Raw genomic sequence first — 12,464 nt, 5'->3', positions numbered from 1 at the left:
AAGAGGAAGGCCTAAGATAAGGCTTATGGATGTGGTGAGAGAGGACATGCAGGTGATTGGTGTGACAGAGCAAGATGCAGAGGACAGGAGGAAATGGAAACAGGTGATCCGCTGTGGCGACCCCTAACGGGAACAGCCGAAAGAAGATGATGAGTTGTGAAAGTTGTAAGTTTAATTGCTGTTAAATACAAAATTATTAATGAATTGGATTTTAGTCTTTTTATACAATGAGTAATAGGATATTATAAACAACAAATAAGGTCCAGTATTCAATTTAATCCAAGATATGCTGTCATCATTTTTTTCCATCTGAAGTAGATAAAAAAACTGAACTGTTACTTAATCAGTAGTGGAGTTAGAGCAGATTTTTTGGGACTCCTTGGGCTTGACCACTAAGAGCAATTCTTATGGAATATGACCCCTTCTTTCATATGACAAAGATACTTGTCAGCATGGAAGGTTTAACATCTTTTTGCATAAAAAGAAGAACACTGTTTAATGTACAAATGCTCCACAAACTAGAATTTAATTATAACAGGCAGACAATGTGATATGTGTGATGCTTGCTCTAAACTACATATCCTACATTTATTTATTTATTTAAGTTTGATGACCGGGGAAGTCCACTGGGCCAAGAAGAGCCTGTTTTCAGTGGAGGCCCAGGGAGAAAAGCTCCACAATTATTGCAAGTTACATTTCACATTTTACAAAAGGACATAGTTCATATAGCTAATTAAACATCTACAGATAAACTCCATGAAATTTGCAATTGGCTTGTCACAATGCTACAAAAATGAGAGAAATAATTCAATACAGAAATTTCAACATTTACATAAAGTGAATATTTTTGTTATAAACTCAATTGTAGGTTTAACATTTTAAAATATATAGCTACTGGCCATTAGTAGGTTAGGAAAATATTATGCATGAAGAGGGTAATAGTATATTTGAGATGGGAGAGTATAGTACAATAGATATTAGAGAGAAAATTAGTTTTTGGTAGGGGGGGGTTGTTTTGGGTGGGATGAAGTAATAGTAGAGGTAGTTGGATGAGTCAGTGCAAGGTGGAATGAGGGGGGTTTAAGTTGAAGCGTGACATGGGCATTCCCATTTGGAATAAAGATGAGAGAGTAGCTGAGATTTGAAATTTGTATGGTTAGGTAAGTTGCATAGGTGTGTGGGGAGAGAGTTCCACTGTTTAGCTAAGGAGTGGGACAGCACTAGATGGCCAGGAGGTCGTGCAGGTTTGTGGACCTGAAGGAGATTTTGTTTTTTGGATCTGAGCGAGCGGTTGGGAATGTAAGGTTTTAAGCAAGTAGCAAGAGCTGTGCAGTTGGCAGGTTTAAAGGTGAGCTTGTGGGCAATGGTGTGTTGTAGGTAACTGAGGCAGTTGGGTAGTTCAAGCCACTTGAGGGTGAGGAGGAAGTGGCAGTGGTGGAATGAGTTTTTTGAATTGGTTGCAAATTTGGAGATCTTGTGGTAGCAGGATTCAAGTTTGGACCGAAGGCCAAGATGCAGATTGGTGAAAAGAGGGGCACCATACATGACGGAGAGTAGTAGGAAGGTGGATGCATGAGTTTGACTGGTAGAGGCGCTTAGGAAGCGGTTGTGCCTGTAGAGGAGACCTAACTTTTGGTGGGTTTTCTTGATTGTGGAGTGGATGTGGGTGTCAAATTTTAGTTCTTCTTCAGTAATGATGCCAAGAAGCTTGGTATTGGGAACAATTGCAAGGAGGTATTGTTTTGGCTCTGTATGGTGAATGTGGATTTCTCAGTGGAGTTTTTGGTAGGGGAAAAAACATTGGTTTCATTTTATTTGCATTTAGTGCCAGATGGTAGACTGCATCCAGGTTTCTGTTTTGGAGAAGGCTAGTTGGGTTTTCGCTAGGAGCTTGGGGGGGGAAGCCTGAGCAGATGATTGCTGAGTCATCTGGATATTGGATGATAGATGAGTCTGGAATGGATTGGTGAATGTTGTTAATGAATAGGTTGAATAGAAGAGGGCCAAGAACAGAACCTTGTGGGACACCTGTGGGTGTGGGAAGGAAGGGGGAGGTTGAAGTTTGCAATTGGACAGCTTTCTGGTGGCTGGACAAGTAGCTGGCAAACCAGATGATGGTGGTGAGAGAGAGATGTAGGGTGGAGAGTTGGGATATAAGTAGGGTGTGTGAGGTGGTGTCAAAGGCCTTTGATAGATCTAGGAATAGTGTGGATATGAACTTGCCTGAGTTGTGTTCGAGGTTTATGGTTTCAAGAAAGAAAAGAAGGGCAGTCATTGTGCTGTGGCCAGGGTGGAAGCCGTGCTGGGTAGGGAAGAGGAGATTGTTTACTGTTAGGTGTGCCACGGGTTGTGCTTGTATTGTTTTCTCTAGTATTTTAAAAGGAGGGGAAAGGATGGCAATAGGCCTGAAGTTGGTGGTATCAGTATTTTTGTCACCTTTGTGGAGGGGGATGATGTAAGCATGGCGCCAGATAGAAGAGACATATGATTTTTGTATGGATCTATTTATAGGAATAGAGATGGGATAGGCAATGCAGTCTGCAGATTGTTTGAGGAAGGTGGGTGGAAGGTTGTCAGGTGCAGTAAGACAGGGTTTGAGTTTGAGGAGAAGTCTTTTTATAGTGCTTGTGGGGATGGGCTTGAGGAAGAAGGATGTGGAGGAAAGTTGATGATTGGGGTGGTGCTGAATTTAGAAAAATTCAGGAAGAAACAGACTTCTTTACTGAAAAAATCCCCATCTGTAATATTTGTGCCCCACTGCTAGATTTTGGGGATAGTATTGAAGTAGCACTTGCAGCTGATGAGGGAGATAAGTGTTTATATAATGATGCTTTGTAAAGTAATGCTAACAAAGCCATAGCTAGTCTGTAGTTTGGAGGCCCAAATGAGCTGAGACCAGATATTCACAGCCCTCTGATAAGAAGGAAAACATTGACTAAGTTATCGGTACATACCTTACCATTAATAACTTACATGACCAGTGATCACCGAGGGGAAAAGACTATAAATTTGGGAAGTACATCATCAAAAACCAAACAAGGAGATGGAAATCCACTGTGAATACAAGAAGGAACGAAAATATGTCCACAGACAGTAAACACAGTAGGAACCAAAGGGAATGATCTAAAAATGCCACTACTTTATTAAAACATATAAAAGTTATTTAATGAGACACAAGAGTACATAAAACATGCTCTCATCCTGTGCCTCAGGTCTTCAAAACTAATCCATTCAACATCTAAAATTTATTCTATAAATATTGCCATGTGATATTATCACACAGCCACACATTTTTACATAAAACATCAAATCTTCCATAGTATTGAATGTACCAAATGTCAAATTATGTATGTCTAGTAATACTAAAAATACCGTCATGTTATATTGTCACATGACTACAAATTTTTTAAATATTAAAACATCAAATCTTCCTCAGTATATTGCATATACCAAATGTCACATGATATACAAATCTATGAAGTAGCATACAAAATTCCATAAACTATAATTCCACTCTCAGAAACCATAATTGATCTTCTCATCAATATTTTTATAAACTTTGTAAACCTTTTTTAATAAACTTAATGTGGTTAACATGATCCCCACCATGGGAATGGGAAAGTAGATAAGTCAAAGTTTAGCAGCCCACATTTTGAGAACTACATTCATAATTATATACTCATTAAGTCCTAGGGGTTTACTGATATCCAATTTTAACTGCAATAACAGCTCCCTAAATTTGATGGCAGTTTCCCAGGCTTCCCCTGTCAAAGTCAAAGTAAACTTTATTGTCATTTAGACACCACAAGTGAAGTCTGAACAAAATTACTTGCATCGTGCTCGAATTGAGAGACAAATACATACATACAATTATACAAGCAATAATACCCGACAGAGTGTGTGCTAATGTGTAATTAATGCCCACCCAGGGGTGTTGTGGTGTCGGGCCTTTACACCCCTAGAAGGGCATTTAACACACACCCTGGAGAGCATTATTGCACTTAGAGAATGGGGTCCCTGTAAAAATGTTGTGTTTTTCTTACTTATGTATTTTTTAAGTATTATTTTATTTTTTTAAATATATATTTTTTCTCATATTTTTTTTATTGATTTTCAAGAGTATAATTACAATTTTTAACAAGAAAAAACAATGTAATATCAAATTTTTACAAAAACTATATACAAAGTCCAAAATAGATACCAAATCTTCAATAACATTACATTTTGTCTAATAGTTTTTAAGCTTTATCCAGGCAATTTGTTTATGAGTCATGTTTGAGGAGTGTAACATAGCTGTTTGTAATTCCCTATTACAAATAATCTTAGTAAAAGATATAAATTCCTTAAATGAGACGTTATTTTTACATTTCCAATTTCTAGTAATAGTTTTTCTTGCTATAGCAAGTAGAGTCCAAAGGAGGTTCATTTGATTCAGTGGAACATACCTTGGCATTGGTGCATTAAAAAGTATCATAGAATCAGAGATCTCACATCTGTCCGACCACAGAGCTTTAATAAAATTTTTAAACTCCATCCAAAATGCGGTTATTCTGCATTCTAAAAACATATGTGCCCAGTCGGCATCTATTAGCTCCTCACATCTCCAACATCTATTAAAATCTTTCTTGCTTATTCTAGAGGCTTTTTTTGGTGTAATAAAACTTCTATGAATGAATTTCCATGTAAAAATTTTCCAATATGTGGAAGAAGAGGTATGGTAAACAGATCTGAGAATTAAAGTTTTATCATTTATATGTATTTGGGAGTTGTTGAAATTGTTGATATATTTCCATAAATTGTCGTCTAATATTATTAGATCTGATCTAAGAATGTTGTATAATCTTGACAATGAGATACCATTATTATAGCCTATATTGGTGAAGTCAAAGAGGATGGATAATTTTTTGGGGAGGTCTGTTATAGCAGGAACATGATGTCTTTTAAATTCCGTTAAAATAAATTCTCTGAAGATTTGAATATTTAACCAGTTATTTTGGTAGATATTATACCTGGCTAAAAGCTAGGTAGTATCATGAATATTATTAGTTCCTAAAAACTGATGCCAGAATAATAACCCATTTTCTTCCATAGTTTTTATTTTCATCATGTTAAAGGAATCAAAGCATCCCTTGGTTAAGATTATTGGAAACATTAGAATGGACAAATTGTTGTTCAAAAGGTTCTTATTCATTACTTTTTTTAAATTTTGCAAGATATATTTAATTATAGGAATAAGATGTGATTTTTCCTGCTCATTGTTGAAGAAGAATTCTTTAAGAACTATAAATAGCTTAATATTTTCAGAACAATATATGTTTTTGAAATACTTGTCAAAATTACTTAATAGTATTGTTTTATGTCAATTTTTCCAATTTGAATGGTATTTTGGACTTAACCACAGACTTGTTATATTAAGAATAATGGCATCAGCATAAAGCTCAAAATTTGGAAAAGCAATCCCTCCTTCAATCCAATTTTTATAGTGCCAATCATATTTAATCCTTGGTTTTTGAGGATACCATAGAAATTTAATTAATATAGCGTTTATGTGTTTAAGTTGTTTTCTAGAAGGAGGAGCTAATAATGTTTGAAGATAAAAAATAATTTTTGGTAATAGAATCATTTTTATCAGAGATAATCTTTCTTCTATAGTAAAGAACATTTTCTTCCATCTATTAATGTATTCTGTGATTTTATTTAATAAAATTTTATAATTTATATTTATAGTGTCCATCCATTTAGACAGAATATGAACCCCAAGATATTTCAATTTATCAATGGTCCAGTTAAAGTTATTGTAATTAGATAGAGTGTTATTCATTTTTTTATTGATGAGAATAGTTTCTGTTTTGTTTTGGTTAAATCTAAGGTTTGAGATTTCCTCAAAGAGTTTTAATGATCTGATAATGTGATCAATAGATGAATCAATATTTCCAATAGTTAATAAGATATCATCTGCAAAGAGTAAAATTTTAGAAGAATAGTTCTCATTAACATCAAAACTTTTTATGCTTATATTGTTTCTTATAAAATTAGCAAATGGTTCTATTGCTAATGCAAATAGTAGTGGGGATAAAGGGCAACCTTGTCTAGTGCCTTTTAGAATTTGAAGTGGGCCAGATAAAAAAGTGACAATTTTAATATACACTATAGAACCTTCATATAATTTTTTTAACAAGTTTAAGGTTTCTGAGGAGAAATTATATTCTTTTAATACCATAAATAAGTATGTCCAGTTAATAGAATCAAATGCTTTATCTAGATCTAGAGTGATGAGTGATAATTCTTTTTTTTTTTATTTGCAAAATCTATTAAAGTTAAAAGTCTAATAGTATTATCCTGAACTTTTCTATTCAGTATAAAACCTGTTTGATCGTTGTTTATTAAAGTCAGCATCATTTGATTTCATCTGTTTGCTAAAATAGACATAAATATTTTATAATCTATATTTAATAGGGAAATAGGATGATATGATGAAACAAATTTGGAGTCCTTATCTTGCTTTAGAATGGGAGAAATTAGCGAATATTTCCAAGAAGGACAAAGTTTGTCACTTATTCGAACTTCCTCAAGTGCTTTTATTAATATCTTCAAAGCGGAATCAGGGAAAATTTTATATAATTCACCTATTATGCCATCAAGACCAGGGGCTTTATTATTTATAAGATTTTGTATTCTTTCTTTAACTTCTATTAATGATATTGATTTAAGTAATCTATTATTTTGTTCTTTAGAAAGTTTATTATTTATATTGTTTTTTAGAAATTCTATTTTTGAACTATTATTAGTCAAGTTTAAGTTTGCTTTATTCATTGTTTCATGATATGAATGGAAAATCTCTAAAATATCTTTTAGATCTGAAGAAGGTTTTGTATTGTGTTTAGATGTGTCTAATATTTCAGTTATGTGTTTACTCTTGTGAAAACTTTTCATTTTGGCTGCTAATCTATGCATATGTTTTGGATTAGATGAATAAGATTGTAATTTTAACCTCTCTAAATTAATTGCTACTTTATGACTAAGAATTTCTAAATATTCGAGATTTAGTTGTTTTAATTCCAGATTCGAGCCCAGTTCTTTGGGGTGTAAGTTCTTTTTTAAAGTGTCAGTTTTCAATTGTAGATTTAATAATTCTTTGTCCCATTCTTTCCTTTTATGTAAATACCAGGTTTTTATTTTCCCATATATATAAGATTTTAAAGAGTCCCAAATAAACACTTTATTTGTGTTATTATTATTATTATTATTATTATTAAGTTCAATATAATAGTTTACTTCCTTTATAAACCATTCTTTGAATCCCTTTATCTTAATAATATAGGCTGGTAGTCTCTGCCAATGAATAAGATAGTTTGGTTTAATTTTAATTTTAAATAGTATGGCATTGTGGTCTGACAAGAGGGCATGATGTAATCACTACATCTTGAGTCTTAGATAATAGGCTGTCAGATATAAACACTTTATCAATAGTCATCTGTGTACCATATCTATAAGAAAAGTGAGTAAAATTGAGAGACCTCTGCTCTTTGATCATGTATATGTCTTTTAGGTTATATAATGAGACAAAATCTATCATTTTTTTGGCTGATGCAGGTATCTTAATATTGCTGACATTAGTGGTATCTTTAGATGATAGAATACAATTAAAATCACCTGCTAAAATGATATCTCCTTTAGAATTTGTTGTTATTATTTCCAAATATTTGTTTGCAGATTTAGCACCAATACCAGGTAGCCAGTACATATTTGCTAAAGTAAAATATTTATTATTCAATTCCAATACTACTAGACACAACATACCATTTTTATCAGAGAAACTGTTAATTATTTTAGGTATTGGTAATGTATTTTTCCACAAAATCATGGTTCCTCTTCTCTTTGTTTGGAAATGAGATTCAGCTAGAATACTATAACCTTTAAAAGCCATTTTTTCTAGATCTTTCTGAATAATGTGCATTTCTTGCAAAAATATAATGTCAGATTTATTAGATGCTAGGTATTTGAGTAACCTTCCTCTTTTAGTAGGGTTATTAAGACCATTTGCATTCAGAGACAGACATTTAAACCCAGACATTGATTACTTTAAGCTTTTGATGGATAAATACTATTCTGGACTTAATTAACAAGTAATGTTCAGAGAAGATGAAAATATAACTATATACAAAACTAACCATGGAACATCTAGTTCCTGGATTGATGAAGAAGTCATCAATACCACCCTCTATCATCCTTAGTGTTCAAGACTATCGTTCTCTAATGCTACTACCTAATATTTTATTGAATCAACAAACTACAACCTATTAATTCTCCAGGATGAATAGGTATTACTATGTGGGAGATATTGTGGAAAAACATCAATTACCATGAATAATGTAATTTTCAAAATTTTTAAGAACAGTGTCTTTAAACTTGTATCATGACATAGTATATCATATTCATTTATGTCTATTCTATACTAATACAGATCTTAATCTAGTATACTACATTAGATCAAAACCTACTTATCTAGGAATTCAGTAAAGAAGTTTATGTATAAAAATAAGAACATTTATCATGTAACAAAACATTCCTGTATGAACTTGTCTGTGAAATGACAACAGTGTTAATATTTACTATAGAATCAGCATATTAATATATAGCCTATAGGTTTATTTTCCTTTTATATAAGATATACAATCACCAGTTTTTCCTTCCCCTAAAAAAACATATCTGATTAACCTTAAATACTTTCTTAAGGTATTAAAGATATTTAAAATAAAGATGTACTAATGAGATTTTTTTTACATGAGAAGATAATATTTTAGTTGCACAAATATCTATGCAGGTATATAGATCTGTGCAATCATCAAAAACATTAGCTTTTCTTTCCAAAGATGTGAGTCTAAAGAAATTATGTAGTGTAGCTTGATTTTGATAAAAATATCATATAATGAAATCACAGCTTTTAACCTCCAAGGACACTTCAGTTTTAGATGTTATAGTAATAATGTGTTCCCTTAAGTTGTCCTTTTTAACAAAATACATTAACACATTTTACCAATATTTTTTCAGTTAGAGTGGCAGTGGTTAACATGCAATATATCTTTTGCTAGAAAATGTAGTCTACAGACAGTAAAACATTCAATATTTTATGAATATTAGTGAAAATGTCAGATTGTAGTATGCACTTATGTAGCTGGAGGTGGATTAAGTAGATCACAATTTCACCATTCACTATAAATCCAACATAATGCAAACTATTAATTAGAAAAGCAGTTAAAAAGTAAAGGCTACCTTTGGAAATAACAACTGTCCTCATGTCCTGATGAAAGTAGTAACTATAAGTCAAGAGTAACCATCCCCACTTTGCACTGCCCCCCCTAACAGTCTTCTACTACTATCACTGACTAGTGAGGCAAAAGCATCACTTCAGTAACAACTAAGATCATTCTCTAAGCAGAACTGTCTCTTTTTCTTTGGAACCAAAATTTTTCCTGCCCCAATATATTATTTCACCCTTTTATAACAGAGTTTTTATTTATTGTAATGGTCTGTCTGCAGCTTTGGCTTCCCCATTCCAGCAGTATTGCCATCAACCAACAACTCATATAATCAATAAGATTGGGGACGAAGATATCAAGATGAAAGCACAGAAAATACATAGCTGCCCCAAAATCTACTTTAAAAATAATAAGAACACATTAACCCCAATAGATAATGTATTTTAGTGACTTTATAACCATTGCATATGCCGCTTTCTGCTCTGCTAACCAAAAAGGATCAGATGACCTAGTCTATGTTTTCACTGTATCTGTTAGCTACAGCTGCCAACTAATGATCAAGTGTAAACTACTTTGTAAAACACGTCATCAGAAAACTTATTATGAAGGGAATAATATAGGCATCAACATTAGTTTAGTAAAAAGGACCTTTATATATGTCTATGTTTTTTATATATTTTTCTTTGTCGCTCTTGGTATGTGATAAAGCATTCAGTTGTTCCGTTTTCTTTTTTTTTCATGTGAAGATTTCTGGTGACGTGAATACGTAACCAAAGTTCATATGACAAAAGAGACTTCGAGAGAGTACATGCATAAGTCTCTTGTATTACAAAGAAGATCTGACCAAGAAGTCTCGAGGCAACAGCCTTCTTTTTCCTTTTTTTTCCCTTCCTTCTCCTTTAACATTTGAATTTTGGAGGTTAAAAGCTCGCACTAGGGAATCTGCCGCAAGCTATGATAACTGTTCACGAGATACTCGTGATGTGCATTTTGTGAGAGAAAAGAAAAACAGAATATGTTACTCAAAAAGCATGTAAAAAAAAAAACAAAACTTTGCCCCATTTTATATAAATATAAAATTCTCTGTAACTATCAGTTTTACTGGCCAATGTATCTGATATCAAGCATACAAACCCTCCTGTCCCTGCAACACACACTCCACCAGCTTTCATCAGAAAATACATCTCCTTTTCCCTCTCCATCAACAGATGGACCCACAAACCACATTTAGTAAAGACACAAACCTCTCAAGTGTATGAGAATGCATTTTTACATGTCATGACGAATTCTTAGAAAGAAAACAATCTTCTCTTATTATGATAAAGAACAATTTCCAATACCTTTTAAACTATTTAGTACAAGTCTCATTAAGTTATATCCATTAGCTCTAAAAAGACCCAAGCATGACATGACATTTAACAGGAGAGAAAGCCCGCTGATGCAAAAAGGGGCTACACTTTCATTTAATTGCACTGAGATGGGGAGCCTTCATTTCACTTATCGGAGCGATCTATATTATCATAATCTAATACACATACAGTATCCGGTATTAAGGGGGTTCTTGTTTTAACCAATATTTCTATGGTATTGCTACATTGCCCCTATGTAGTTGTCAACTAATAATACACTCTGTCAAGGGCAGATTTAGAATTTTAACATCTATGTTTAACATTCTAGCGTATTTGTATTAAAGGCTTTTAAACAGCAAATAAATTTAAAAATAAATAAATAATTAAGCATGCTTAATAAATATTAAATGATTTTTACCTTAACATGTATTTTTTTCCCCGATGTAGGTGATTTGTAGCACGAAAATTTTGGGATTTGAAGGGATTGTGGAAGAGCTTCATTTGTATTATTTACCCTTAAGCTTCTTGCTTGTTTTATCAATCGATAACATTTTTCCATTTGTTGCCTGCCTTTTTAAACTAGGTAATGAGATGTCCATATCTTCAGTGTTTTCCAAAATCTTATTCTTTTTCACATATTCAGAGGCGTCATCAAGATTATTAAATATTTTTATTCCTTCAGATAGATGTATTTTAATTCTGGCAGGAAAAATGATTTGTGCTTTAATTTCAGCTTTCTTCAGATTTTTAATGAGAGGAATGCAGGCTTTTCTTTTAGTTATTATAGTATAGTCATTGTCAAATCTTATGTTTTGACCATTAATTTGTATAGGATTACCTGCCCATGCTGTTCTCAGGATTAAGTCCTTGTCTTGAGATGATAAAAAGTTTACAATAATGGATCTTGAAACATTTGGATTTTTTGACACAGACATATTTGACAATGACCTGTGAGCTCTCTCTATCCCAAAAGAGAGAGATTCAGGTAGGTTTAGTGTCTTAGGCAACCAGTCATTCAAGAACTGTATTGTGTTATTTCCTTTCATTTTTTTCAGGTATGCCGTATATTCTAATATTATTTCTTCGTGACCTTGATTCTAGGTCCTCCACTTTATCTGAAAGTGTGGTGTTTTGCTTTAGTAAGAAGTCAATCTGGCTATCATTTTCATGCTGTCTTACGTCTATTTCATTAAGAGATTCTTCAATTTCTGTTATCTGGTCTGTGTGTCTTGTAATTATCTCCTTGAATTCTTCAATCTGCTTTCCATTTTCTTTCTTCATGTTTTCCATGATTTTTTCTAAATTGTCCATTTTCATGGAAAGATCTTGAATACTGGATATTATTGTTTGTAATTCTTTCTTCATGGAAGTTTCCTAGAGAGAGGCTTTTGAATGACTCATGGCTGAGAGAGTCTGTTATATTCAGCTGCTGTACTTCTGACAGGATGTAATTCACTTTCTATTCACCAAAATTGAAATATTTGTAGAAAAAAATAATCCACTGTATCTAAATATATAGGTGAAAGAAAACTTAGATGTTTTTAAAATAATATTAAGAAAATTTCCTGTCAGAGAAATTTCTGTTAAGCAGAGCATCAAAAAAGTGCTGTTATCTCTCTGACATCTTGGCCACGCCCCTTTAAATTTATTTTTGATGGAAAATAGTTCCTCCACCTAATGTTTCATACTTGCTCTAAGTATATGTTAATGGTGTTGGAGGAAGCATTTTACATCCAAAATTTACACTTTAAAAAATCCAGGTATTTACTTTATAGTTTTGGTCCCTTACTCCTAAAATGTTTAGTTTATTTCCAATTATTGGAGACAAAAGTTACTAAACAATTACATTTATTTG

The sequence above is a fragment of the Protopterus annectens genome, chromosome 11.part0 (genome assembly GCF_019279795.1).
Source record: "Protopterus annectens isolate FY-2018-M chromosome 11.part0, PAN1.0, whole genome shotgun sequence".
NCBI classification, from domain to species: Eukaryota; Metazoa; Chordata; order Ceratodontiformes; family Protopteridae; genus Protopterus; species Protopterus annectens.
This window is presented reverse-complemented; position numbering follows the sequence as displayed.